We start from the raw sequence: 14,683 nt of genomic DNA, 5'->3' as shown, positions 1-14,683 counted from the left end.
GTGAAACAATATTACAAAAAATAAGATACATCTTGGGAATCAAAGTTGGCAGTGAAAACATCAATAATTTCAGATATGCAGATGACACTGCGTTAATTGCAAGTACGGAGGAAAAACTACAAAATTTAATTGATATAGTTGTTGAAGATAGTGCAAAAATGAGTCTATCAATTGCAAAAAGACAGAATGTATGGTGATATCCAAAAAGAAGGAGAATCCTATCTGCAGGCTGAGAATAAACGGGGAAGACATAAAACAAGTACAGAACTTTTGCTACTTAGGAAGCAGGGTGACATCAGATGGCAGGTGTGACTTGGACATCAAAAGAAGAATGGGGATGGCAAAAGACATCTTTACGAGAATGAAGAGTATACTGACAATACTAAACTAGGCATGACAACCCACCTCAGAGTACTGAAATATTACGTTTATCCAGTTATGTTATATGGCTTAGAATGTTGGACAATATCTAGTAACATGAAACGAATTGAAGCAGCAGAGATGTGGTTTTTGAGGAGGATGCAAAGAATATCATGGACGAAATGAATATCTAACGAGGATGTCATGAACAGAGCAAACACAAAAAGAGAGATAATGTATGAGATCATGAAAAGGCAATGTAAGGTCATTGGACATGTGATTAGGAAAGAAGAGTTGGAATGCACGGAAATTATGGGGAAGATTGAAGGGAAGAAAGCAAGAGGAAGACAAAAGATAAATGATGATGGAGACAGCAGCCAGAGAACTGGAAATGAACACCAATGAATTGGTACACTTGACCCGAAACAGGAGTGTGTGGGCCATGGCAGTCAAAGCTCAAACTGGGCACGGCAGCTGATGATGATGATGAGTGTTCATGGATTCAGTGTCTATTCAGAAATCAGCAAAGGGGAAGAATCATCAGGCTTCTGTACCTCCTCCCTGATGGTAGCAATGAGAAGAGGGCATGTCCTGGGTGATGGGGGTCCTTAATAATGGACGCCACCTTATTTGAGGCATTACTCCTTGAAGATGTCCTGGATGCTGGGGAGGCTAGTACCCATGACAGAGCTGACTGAGTTTACAGCTTTCTGCAGCTTATTCCAATCCTGTGTAGTAGCCGCCCCCCCCCCACCCCGCCATACTAGACAGTTACGCAGCTCGGTAGAATGCTCTCCACAGAATATCTGTAGAATCTTGTGATTCTCTTTAGTGACCTATCATACATTGTCTGTATTTGCATATGACTGTCTAAGAGACCAATGACTTGGCTTCCAATGTCATCCAAGGCAACAAATTCCACCGATTCAACACTCTTAACTGAAGAAATTCCTCCTTCTCTCAAGTATAGTCTCTTCTTTCTTAGGAGTCCACGGAGATTTGGTGTGACATCAAAAACTTTGACAAACTTCTAAAGATGTGTAGTGGAGACTGTATCGACTGACTGCATCACATCCTGGAATGGGAAGACCCAATACTTTTGAATGGAAAAGCCAACAAAAGGTAGTGGTTTCGGCCCAGCATCCCCAGCCACTGAGCACCTCTACATGAAATGTTGTCACAGGAAAGCAGCATCCATCATCAGAGATCCCCATCACCCAGACCATGTTCTTTTCTCGCTGCTGCCATCAGTAGAAGGAACAAGAGCCTCAGGACAAGCACCACCACATTTTAAGAATAGTTACTACCTCTCAACCATCAGGCTAGTGACAAATGGGGATAACCACATTCACCTGCCCATCCATTGAGATGTTCCCACAACCAATGATCTGACTTTAAGGACTCTTTATCTCATTATCTCATGTTCTCATTACTTATTGCTATTTATTTATATTTGCATCTGCACAGTTTGTTGTCCTCTGCATTCTGGTTAGAAAAATAGAAAACCTACAGCATAATACAGGCCCTTTGGCCCAAAATGCTGTCCAGAACATGCGCTTTAGAAATTACCTAGGGTTACCCATAGACCTCTATTTTTTAAGCTCCATATACCTATCCAAAAGTCTGTTAAAAGACCCTATTGTATCCGCCTCCACCATTATCACTGGCAGCCCATTCTACACACTCACCACTCTCTGCGTAAAAATCTTACCCCTGACATCTCCTCTGTGCCTACTTCCAAGCACCTTAAAACTGTCACCTCTCGTGTCAGCCATTTCAGCCCTGGGGAGAAACCTCTGGCTATCCACACAATCAATGCCTCTCATCATCTTATACACCTCTATCAGGTCACCTCTCATCCTCTTTCACTCCGAGAAAAGGCTGAGTTCACTCAACCTATTCTCATAAGGCATGCTCCCCAATCCAGGCAACATCCTTGTAAATCTCCTCTGCACCCTTTCTATGGTTTCCACATCCTTCCTGTAGTGAGGTGACCAGAACTGAGCACAGTACTCCAAGTGGGGTCTGACCAGCGTCTTATATAGCTGCAACATTACCTCTCAGCTCTTGAACTCAATCCCACGGTTGATGAAAGCCAATACACCGTATGCCTTCTCAACCACAGAGTCAACCTGCACAGCAGCTTTGAGTGTCCGATGGACTTGGACCCCAAGATCCCTCTGATCCTCCACACTGCCAAGAGTCTTACCATTAATACTATATTCTGCCAGCAAACACGAGGAAATCTGCAGATGCTGGAATTTCAAGCAACACACATAAAAGTTGCTGGTGAATGCAGCAGGCCAGGCAGCATCTCTAGGAAGAGGTACAGTCGATGTTTCGGGCCAAGACCCTTCGTCAGGACTAACTGAAGGAAGAGCTAGTAAGAGATTTGAAAGTGGGAAGGGGAGGGGGAGATCCAAAATGATAGGAGAAGACAGGAGAGGGAGGGATGGAGCCAAGAGCTGGACAGGTGATAGGCAAAAGGGATACGAGAGGATCATGGGACAGAAGGCCTAGGGAGAAACCTGGTGGCATGACACCTTATATTCCGTCTGAGTAGCCTCCAAGCTGATGGCATGAACATTGACTTCTCAAACTTCCGCTAATGCCCCACCTCCCCCTCGTACCCCATCCATTATTTATTTATTTATATACACGCATTCTTTTTCTCTCTCTCCTTTTTCTCCCTCTGTCCCTCTGACTATATCCCTTGCCCATCCTCTGGGCTCCCCGCCCCCGCCACTTTTCTTTCTCCCTAGGCCTCCTGTCCCATGATCCTCTCATATCTTTGCCTTTGCCTTTTGTGGGCAAGCCAATACTGCAAGGTCACCTTGGATCCCATGCCTCCTTACTTTCTCAATAAGCCTTGCATGGGGTACCTTATCAAATGCCTTGCTGAAATCCATATACACTACATCTACTGCTCTACCTTCATCAATGTGTTTAGTCACATCCTCAAAAAATTCAATCAGGCTGGTAAGGTACAACCTGCCTTTGACAAAGCTATGCTGACTATCCCTAATCAGATTATGCCTCTCCAAACGTTCATAAATTCTGCCTCTCAGGATCTTCTCCATCAACATACCAACCATTGAGGTAAGACTCACTGGGCTATAATTTCCTGGGCTATCTCTACTCCCTTTCTTGAATAAGGGAACAACACCCTCAACCCTCCAATCCTCCAGAACCTCTCCCGTCCCCATTGATGATGCAAAGATCATCACCAGAGGCTCAGCAATCTCCTCCCTTGCCTCCCACAGTAGCCTGGGGTACATCCCATCCGGTCCCAGTAGTTTATCCAACTTGATGCTTTCCAAAAGCTCCAGCACATCCTCTTTCTTAATGACTATATGCTCAAGCTTTTCAGTCTGCTCTAACTCATCCCTACAATCACCATGGTCCTTTTCCATGGTGAATATTGAAGCAAAGTATTCATTAAGTACCTCCGCTACCTATTCTAGTTCCATACACACTTTTCCACTGTCACACTTGATTAGTCCTATTCTCTCACGTCTTATCCTCTTGCTCTTCACATACTGGTAGAATACCTTGGGATTTTCCTTAATCCTGCTTGCCAAGGCCTTCTCATGGCCCCTTTCTGGCTCTCCTAGTTTCATTCTTAAGCTCTTTCCTGCTAGCCTTATAATTTTCTAGCTATCTATCAGTATCTAGTTTTTTGAACCTTTCGTAAGCTTTTCTTCTTGACTAGATTTTCAACAGCCTTTGTACATCATGGTTCCTATATCCTACCATCCTTTCCCTGTCTCATTGGAACATACCTATGCAGAACTCCACGCAAATATCCCCTGAACATTTGCCACATTTCTGCTATACAGTTCCCTGAGAACATTTCTTCCCAATTTATGCTTCCAAGTTCCTGCCTGATAGCTTCAAATTTTCCCTTACTCCAATTAAGCGTTTTCCTAATTTGTCTGTTCCTATCCGTCTCCAATGCTATGCTAAAGTAGATAGAACTGTGATCACTATCTCCAAAATGCTCTCCCACTGTGAAATCTGACACCTGACCAGGTTCATTTCCCAATACCAGATCAAGTACAGCCTCTTCTCTTTTAGTCAGGAAACCTTCCTGAACACACCTAACAAACTCCACCCCATCTAAACTCCTCACTCCAGAAAGATACCAATCGGTACTGGGATAACTAAAATCTCCCATCACGACAACCCCGTTATTATTGCACCGTTCCAGAATCTGTCTCCCTATCTGCTCCTTGATGTCCCTGTTACTATTGGGTGGTTATTGACCCCTTCCTGTTTCTAACTTCCACCCGTAGAGACTCAGTAGACAACCCCTCCATGACTTCCTCCTTTTTTGCAGCTGTGACTCTATCTCTGATCAACAGTGCCACACCCCCACCTCTTTTGCATCCCCCCCCGGCTGTCCTTTCTGAAACATCTGAAGCCTGGCACTCTAAGTAGCCATTCCTGCCCCTGAGCATCCAAGTCTGCGTAATGGCCACAACATCATAGCTCCAAGTACTGATCCACGCTTTAAGCTCGTCCACTTTGTTCATGACACTCCTTGCATTAAAATAGACACATCTCAAACCATCAGTCTGAGCGTGTCCCTTCTCTATCACATGTCTATCCTTCCTCTCACACTGTCTACAAGCTTTCTCTATTTGTGAGCCAACCATTCCTTCCTCCGTCTCTTCAGTTCGATTCCCACCCCCCAGCAATTCTAGTTTAAACTCTCCCCAGTAGCCTTAGCAAACCTCCCCGCCAGGATATTGGTCCCCCTCGGACTCGAGTGCAACCCGTCCTTTTTGTACAGGTCACGCCTGCCCCAAAAGAGGTCCCAATGATCCAGAAATTTGAATCCCTGCCCCCTGCTCCAATCCCTCAGCCACGCATTTATCCTCCACCTCACTCTGTTCCCATACTCACTGTCACGTGGCACAGGCAGTAATCCCGGGATTTTTACCCTTGTGGTTCTGCTTCTCAGCTTCTTTCCCAACTCCCTGTAGTCTGCTTTCAGGATCTCCTCCCTTTTCCTACCTTTGTCATTGGTATCAATATGTACCACAACCTCTGGCTGTTCTCCTTCCCACTTCAGGATATCGTGGACGCGATCAGAAACATCCCGGACCCTGGCAGCTGGGAGGCAAACTACCATCTGTGTTTCTTTCCTGTGTCCACAGAATCACCCGTCTGACCCCCAAACTATAGAGTCCCCTATCACTGCTGCCAACCTCTTCCTTTCCCTACCCTTCTGAGCCACAGGGCCAGACTCTGTGCCAGAGGCGCGACCACTGTTGCTTCCCTCAGGTAGGTCATTTCCCCCCACCCCCAACAGTACTCAAGCAGGAGTACTTATTGTTAAGAGGGACAGCCTCTAGTATCTGACTCTTGCTCTTCCCTCACCTGATTGTTACCCAATTATCTGTCTCCCAAGGCCCCAGTGTGACTACTTGCCTATAGCTCCAATCTATCACCTCCTCATTGTCCCTGACCAGATGAAGGTCATTGAGCTGCATCTCCAGTTCCCTAACCTGGCCCAGTACAGAACACTGGCCTCGCAGATAAGCTTCCTTATCCTATTTTTCACAAGTAACTTACTTCGTCTTGATCCATTATCATTGAAGCCCCATTGAGTCAATGCCCTCGTACTCTGACTCCCTCTACTCGGACTCCCGCTCTATACAGCTGTCTTCCTGGATGCTGTTCCCTTTGGCCCAGGATAGTGGGAAGAAGGTGTCTGATTTATGTAGACGTAGTTGGCTGAAAATATTTCACGTTCAGCAGTGGTTCTGACTTGGAGAGGATATTGAGTCCAAGCCTAGCCATTGAGGTCTCTTCCACCCATCCGAGATGTTTACCAGCAGTACTGTATACGCAAGTCCAAGTTTAAGCTTATTGTCACTTCAATCGTATACATGTATCTGAGGCTTCCGTCACTCAAGGTTGACCGTGGATGTTGCATCCCAGCTGTCTAGACACGCAAGCTTGGGCAGTACGATATGGAGAGCAAGCGGATGCCCGTGTAGCAAAGGAACAGCACAGACCAATGCCAAATGGCACCAGCAGCATCGCAGGAGTTGCCAGTCAGCATTGAGTGCAGGTGTCCGGCTCTGGATCTTTCCCTCGGGGTTTACTCCCAAAACCTTCCCCATGAGTTGGGTATAGCCACAAGGCAGCGGAGGTTTGAGGTCAGAGTTTTCCTTCCAGCTGAGCTGCCAACCACAGCTGATGAGCCTCATCTGCCTGAAGTGACCAGTTTTAAGGTGCCAGTAACCCACATTTGCCCCTTCTCCTGTCAGTAGAAATGGTTCTGCTGGGCTTAGTAGCTAAGCCTCACGTGAAGGCCAGGAGCTGGACTTGGCTGTCAGAGGCTATTTGAGACATACACCATTTAATAGGTAGTGGGAGCTTGTTGCCATTACCACCCCCGGCTATAACAACCTCAAGGAACCATATGTACATAGCAACACGGACAGAATGCAGGGGGAAGCCGGCAGGCCGAGCAGCATCTATGGGAAAGATTAAACAATCAACGTTTCGGGCCGGGCCCCTTCATTGGGATTGTATACCACCAAATATTCCTCCAGACCAAAGGTGTACAACATGTTACATATAACTCACACACACAGGCATAACACATACAGTAATATTACCACAAATAAATTCGCAAGTTAATAAGGTGCATTTACGACACAAGTAAACAGTATATTGCTACTGTATATACAGTATATACATGATGAGACGGCAGGGATTTCAGTAGTCTGGGGGAGGAAGCTGTTTCCCATTCTAACAGTCTTTGTCCTAATGCTAAGGTGCCTCCTGTTGGGGGGGGGATGGGAAATTGTGGGGCAGATGGGTGGGGTCATTGATAAAGCTAAGGGCCCTGCACATGCAGTACTCCTGGTAGATATCTTGGATGGGTGGAAGAGAGACCCAATGGCTGGGCCAAGAGGGGAATCACCAAGTGATGTCTTGGGTCAGCCTACTCTGCCCCAGGGAAATTACCTGCAGTTTTACCAAGGAATAGAAGCACCTTCATTAGAAGCTTGGGTGATCATGGAGATGGTAAACGGAAGCTGGGAGCTTTTGTTCCTCAGACTGTGCTGAATTCCTCCTTGGTACAGAATACCCAACCTGATCCACGAGGTTTCAGCAGGCAAAAAATATGCCATGTTAGCATTCATTTTTTTCAAGAGGATTAGAATATAAAAGCAAGGATGTAATGTTGAGACTTTATAAAGCACTGGTGAGCCCTTACTTACAATACTGTGAGTGGGCTTGGGCCCTATATCTTAGAAAGGCTTTGTGAAACTGGAGAGTGTTCAAAGGAGGTTCACAAAAATGATTCCAGGATTGAATGGCTTGTCATTTGAAGAGTATTGGCTCTTGGCCTCTATTCACTGGAATTTAGAAGAATGAGAGGGTGACCTAATTGACACCTATTGATTAGTGAAAGGCCTCGATAGAGAGAAGAGATTTTCTATGGTTGGGGGTAGTCTAGGCCCTGAGGACACAGCGTCTGAGCAGAGGGGCGTCCTTTTAGAACAGAGGTGAGGAGGAATTTCTTTAGCCAGAGGATGGTGGATCTGTGGAATTCATTGCTGTGGAGGCCAAGTCTCTATGTATATTTAAGGCAGAGGTTGATAGATTCTTGATTGGTCAGGGCATGAAGGGATATGGGGAGAAGGCAGGAGACTGAGGCTGAGAGGGAACATGAATCAGCCATGATGAAATGACAGCACAGACTCAATGGGCCAAATGGGCTAATTCTGCTCCTATATCTCACAGTCTAATATTAACGGTTATTCTCTTCCTGACTGATGAGCCTTCTGTTTGTGTAGCATGATTAATGTCCTGTCCTGTGATATTGCACAGGGGAGCAGACAGTTACTTCACAATGTGGCTATTATGGTAGCTGCAGACTTCACTGGCATCTTATAGGGAGAGACAGGGGAGGGATGGAGGGAGGTACGGGGGGAGGGATGGGGGAAGAGACGGGGGAGGGATGGAGGGAGGTACGGGGGAGGGATGGAGGGAGAGACGGGGGAGGGATGGAGGGAGGTACGGGGGGAGGGATGGGGGAAGAGACGGGGAGGGATGGAGGGAGGTACGGGGGAGGGATGGAGGGAGGTATGGAGGGAGGAATGGGGGGAGAGACAGGGGAAGGGATGGAGGGAGGTACGGAGGGAGGAATGGGGGGAGAGACAGGGGAAGGTACGGGGGAGAGACGGGGAGGGATGGAGGGAGGTACAGGAGGAGGGATGGGGGGAGAGACGGGGAGGGATGGAGGGAGGTACGGAGGGAGGAATGGGGGGAGAGACAGGGGAAGGTACGGGGGAGAGACGGGGAGGGATGGAGGGAGGTACGGGGGAGGGATGCGGGAAGAGATGGGAGGGATGGAGGGAGGTACGGGGAGGGATGGGGGGAGAGACGGGGGAGGGATGGAGGGAGGTACGGGGGAGGGATGGAGGGAGGTACGGGGGAGGGATGGGGGAAGAGACGGGGAGGGATGGAGGGAGGTACGGGGGAGGGATGGGGGAAGAGACGGGGAGGGATGGAGGGAGGTACGGGGGAGGGATGGAGGGAGGTACGGAGGGAGGAATGGGGGGAGAGACAGGGGAAGGGATGGAGGGAGAGACGGGGGGAGGGATGGAGGGAGAGACAGGGGAGGGATGCGGGAAGAGACGGGGGGAGGGATGGATGGAGGTACGGGGAGAGGGATGGGGAAGAGATGGGGGAAGGGATGGAGGGAGGTACGGGGGGGAGGGATGGGGGAGAGACGGGGGAGGGATGGAGGGAGGTACGGGGGAGGGATGGAGGGAGGTACGGAGGGAGGAATGGGGGGAGAGACAGGGGAAGGGATGGAGGGAGAGACGGGGGAGGGATGGAGGGAGGTACGGGGGAGGGATGGAGGGAGGTACGGAGGGAGGAATGGGGGGAGAGACAGGGGAAGGGATGGGGGGAGAGACGGGGGGAGGGATGGAGGGAGGTACGGGGGAGGGATGGAGGGAGGAAAGTACAGAGGCGAGGGCACAGTCAGCCAAAAGGTTTAATTTGGCTTTTTTGACACTGATCAACAGAAAAAGATTCTTCTGTGCTAAAGTGAAAACAGAGTGATCTAAATTAATTACAAATATAAAGCACAAAGTAATTGTATAAGTATTCATCCCCTTCAAGTCAGTATTTAGTAGATGCTCCTTTGGTAGCAATTACAGCCTTGAGTCTGTGTGGATAGGTCTCTATCAGCTTTGCACATCTGGACACTACAATTTTTCCCCATTCTTCTTTACAAAACTGCTCAAGCTCTGTCAGACTGCATGGGAATCGTGAATCAACAGCCTTTTCCAAGTCCAACAACAAATTCACAATTGGATTGAGGTCTGGACTCCAACTTGGCCACTCCAGGACATGGTTTTATTTAAGAGATTCCTGTCTAGCTTTGGCATTATGCATGGGGTCATTGCCTTGCTGGAAAACAAATCTCCCAAGTCACTGTTCTCTTGCAGATTGCATCAGGTTTTCCTCCAGAATTTCCCTGTATTTTGCTGCATTCATTTTACCCTCTACCTTCACAAGCATCCCCACAGCATGATGCAGCCACCACCATGCTTCACAGCAAGGATGGTGTGTTTTTGATAATACGCGGTGTTTGGTTTATGCCAAACTTAGTGTTTAGTCTGATGGCCGAAAAGTTCAATTTTGGTTTCATCAGACCATAGAACCATCTTCCAGCTGACACAGAGTCTCCTACATGGCTCCTGGCAAACTTCATGTGAGTTTTTTTTTCTACAGTGGCTTTCTCTTTGTCACTCTCCCATAAAGAAGCACCCATGCAGACTGTTGTATGTGCAGTCTCTCCCATCTCAGCCACTGAAGCTTGTAACCCCTCCAGAGTTGTCATCGGTCTCTCGGTGTCCTCCCTCACTAGTCCTCACTTGCATGGTCACTCAGTTTTTGAGGCCGGCCTGCTCGAGGCAGATTTACAGCTGTGCCATATTCTTTCCATTGCTTGATGATTGACTTAACTGTTCTCCAAGGGATTTTCGGTGACTTGGAAATTTTCTTGTATCCATCTCCTGACTTGTGCTTTTCAATAACCTTTTCACAGATTTGCTTGGCGTGTTCTTTTGTCTTCATGATGTAGTTTTTTCCAGAATACTGACTCACCAGCAGTTGGACTTTCCAGATATGTATATTTTTACTACAATCAATCGAAACACCTTGACTGCACACAAGTCTCCAAAAACAGATCTCCATTTAACCAATTTTGTGACTTCTAAAACCAATTGCTACACCAGTGATAAATTGGTGTGTCATATTATAGGGGTGAATTCTTATGCAATCAATTATTTTGTATTATTAACTTCCGGGGGGTGGGGGGGGCGGTGAATACTTTTTATATGTGCGTGTCTCACTGTTGATCAGTTCATGTGCCCATCCTCAAATTGACCCACCCTCACAAGGCCAACTGGGCAGTACTGTTGTCTAATTGGACTTTCCATGGACTTATAGCGTCATTCGGCACAGAAACAGTCAAAAAGTGCAGGAGCCTCAGGTCCCACACCACCAGGTTCAGGAACAGTTATTACCCCACAACCATCAGGCTCCTGAACCAGTGTGGATAACTTCACTCACCACAATGAGCCTCAGGTCCCACACCACCAGGTTCAGGAACAGTTATTACCCCACAACCATCAGGCTCCTGAACCAGTGTGGATAACTTCACTCACCACAATGAGCCTCAGGTCCCACACCACCAGGTTCAGGAACAGTTATTACCCCACAACCATCAGGCTCCTGAACCAGTGTGGATAACTTCACTCACCACAATGAGCCTCAGGTCCCACACCACCAGGTTCAGGAACAGTTATTATCCCACAACCATCAGGCTCCTGAACCAGTGTGGATAACTTCACTCACCACAACACTGAACCATTCCCACAACTAATGGACTCACTTTCAAAGACTCTTCATCTCATGTTCTCAATATTTATTGCTTATTTGTTTATTAATTTATTTGCTTGTTTATTTAGTTATTTATTATTTCTTTCTGTTTATAATTGATCAGCTTGGTGTCTTCTGCATTCTGGTTGAACGCCCATGTTGGTGTGGTTATTCTGTTGTGGTTATTATTCTATGGATTGTGGGAGGAAACCGGAGCACCTGGAGGAAACCGGCCGGATCACAGGGAGAACGATCAAACTCCTTACAGGCAGCGGTGGGAATTGAACCCAGCTCCCCAGTACTGTAAGGCGACTGAGAGATTTACTAGGAATGTTGCATACACAAATTCAATTTTGTTTATTGTCATTTCAAATGTACTCATGTATACCTCTACATAGAACATGCTGCACAACACAGATAATATCACTGACGAGCCCAACACATAAAGTAATATTATCACAAATAATAAGATCCATTTGTGACACGTTAAAAAGTGAACAGAATAATGCTACTGGGGCTTCATACGTGATGAGGCTTGGGTGGTGGCGGAGTGCTCGGTAGCCTCACGGCCTGAGGGGAGAAGGTATCACAGCTGCAGATAGAGAGCGTAGTCTACTGAGTCAGAAACAGGAAACGGAGCAATCACTCAATTGGGAGTTTTCAATAGACCCTCCAATAGCAACAGGGACAATGAGGAGCAGATAAGTAGGCAAATTTTGGAAAGGTGAAAATATAGCAGGGTTGCCTTCAACCGACACACTCAAAATACTGCAGGAGGCTCAGCAGTCTCTTCAACTTCCTTAATACTGATTGGCACCAGCTTACAGCAAAACATTTAGATGGGGCAGAATTTGTTCGGTGTGTCCCAGAAGGATTCCTGGCACGATGCACGGACAATCTGCCTAGAGGAGAGGCCACACTGGATCTAGTGCCAGGAAGTGAAGCCGGTCAGGTGGCAGGTTTATTGGCGGGTGAGCATTTCAGAGATGGTGACCACCAAACACCAACACCCTTCTTCCCTCCTACTTCCCCTCTTTCCTTCCTGTCTCTCTTTCTCTTTCTCTCTTTCTTTCTCTCCTCTCATTCTCTCTATCTCCATCTCTCTCTCTATCTGCCATCTATCTATTTATTTTTATAATACAGAACAGAATATTCCCTTCCAGCCCTCCAAGCTGTGTCTGTTTTAATCCTAGCCGAATCACAGGACAATTTACAATGACCAATTAACCCCCTCAGCTGGTGCGTCTTTGGACTATGGGAGGAAACGGGATCTCCTGGAGGAAACCCAGGCGGTCATGGGGAGAACATACAAACTCCTTGCAAATAACGGAGAGAATTGAAACCCGGGTCGCTAGTTGTGCTAACCACTCAAATACCATCCATAGTCTCGGACAGTGACAAGCAGTATCAGAAAGTACTTAATTGGGGAAGGTGACTAATTAGAAACATAGAAACATAGAAAACCTACAGCACAATACAGGCCGTTCAGCCCACAAAGCTGTGCCGAACGTGTCTTTACCTGTGAAGTTACCTAGAGTTGCCCATAGCCTTCTGTTTCTCTGAGCTCCATGTACCTGTCCAGGAGTCTCTTAAAAGACCCTATTGTATCCGCCTCCACGACCGTCGCCGGCAGCCCATTCCACACACTCACCACTCTCTGCGTAAAAAACTTACCCCTGATAGCTCCTCTGTACCTACTTCCAAGCACCTTAAAACTGTGTCTTCTCGTGCTAGCCATTTCAGCTCTGGGAAAAAGCCTCTGACTATCCACATGATCAATGCCTCTCATCATCTTATACACCTCTATCAGGTCACCTCTCATCCTCCGTCGCTCCAAGGAGAAAAGGCCGAGTTCACTCAATCTATTCTCATAAGGCATGCTCCCCAATCCAGGCAACATCATTGTAAATCTCCTCTGCACCCTTTCTATGGCTTCCACATCCTTCCTGTAGTGAGGTGACCAGAACTGAGCACAGTACTCCAAGTGGGGTCTGACCAGGGTCCTATATAGCTGCAACATTACCTCTCGGCTCCTAAACTCAATCCCACGATTGATGAAGGCCAATACACCGTATGTCTTCTTAACCACAGAGTCAACCTGCGTAGCAGCCTTGAGTGTCCTATGGACTCGGACCCCAAGATCCCTCTGCTTTTCCACACTGCCAAGAGTCTTACCATTAATACTATATTCCGCCATCATATTTGACCTACCAAAATGAATCATCTCACACTTATCTGGGTTGAACTCCATCTGCCACATCTCAGCCCATTTTTGCATCCTATCAATGTCCCGATGTGACCTCTGACAGCCCTCCATACTATCCACAACACCTCCAACCTTTGTGTCATCAGCAAATTTACTAACCCATTCCTCCACTTTTTCATGCAGGTTGTTTATAAAATTCACAAAGAGTAGGGGTCCCGGAACAGATCCCTGAGGCACACCACTGGTCACCAACCTCCATCTGACCCATCTGCAACCACTCTTTCCCTTCTGTGGGCAAGCCAGTTCTGGATCCACAAAGCAAGGACCTCTTGGATCCCATGCCTCCTTACTTTCTCAAAAAAACTTGCATGGGGTACCTCATCAAATGCCTTGTGAAATCCATATACACTACATCTACTGCTCTAACTTTATCAATGTGTTTAGTCATATCCTCAAAAAATTCAATTAGGCTCGTAAGGCGCAACCTGCCCTTGACAAACCCATACCTAAACATATTATACCTCTCCAAATGTTCATAAATCCTGCCTCTCAGGATCTTCTCCATCAACATACCAACCATTGAGGTAAGACTCACTGGGCTATAATTTCCTGGGCTATCTCTACTCCCTTTCTTGAATAAAGGAACAACATCCGCAACCCTCTAATCCTCCAGAACCTCTTCCATCCCCATTGATGATGCAAAGATCATTGCCAGAGGCTCAGCAATCTCCTCCCTCACCTCCCTCAGTAGCCTGGGGAACATCTCGTCCGGTCCTGGTGACTTATCCAACTTGATGCTTTCCAAAAGCTTCTGTACATCCTCTTTCTTAATATCTACATGCTCCGGCTTTTCAGTCCGCTGTAAGTCATCCCTACAATCACCAAGATCCTTTTCCATAGTGAATACTGAAGCAATGTACTCATTAAGTACCTCTGCTATCTCGTCCGGTTCCATACACACATTTCCACTGTCACACTTGATTGGTCCTTCTCTCTCACATATTATACTCTTGCTCTTAATATCCTTGTAGAATGCCTTGGGGTTTTCCTTAATCCTGTCTGCCAAGGCCTTTCAATGACCCCTTCTGGCTTTCCTAATTTATTTCCTGAGCTCTTTGCTGCTAGCCTTATAATCTTCTAGTTTTCTACCATTACCTAGCTTTTTGTACCTTTCATAAGCTCTTCTTTTCT

At 47.0% G+C, this 14,683-nt stretch overlaps 1 protein-coding gene across 1 annotated transcript in view; it reads left to right on the top strand.

Moving 5' to 3' along the window:
* znf296 (zinc finger protein 296) overlaps positions 1–14,683 on the top strand; it is a 97,886-nt gene that overhangs the window by 69,543 nt on the left and 13,660 nt on the right. The gene's annotated exons all lie outside the window — the stretch shown is intronic.

Source organism: Mobula hypostoma, chromosome 12, assembly GCF_963921235.1.
Source record: "Mobula hypostoma chromosome 12, sMobHyp1.1, whole genome shotgun sequence".
In the NCBI taxonomy this organism is placed as follows: domain Eukaryota; kingdom Metazoa; phylum Chordata; class Chondrichthyes; order Myliobatiformes; family Myliobatidae; genus Mobula; species Mobula hypostoma.
Note: the sequence above shows the minus strand (reverse complement) of the source record. Positions and strands in the feature narration are given on the sequence as shown.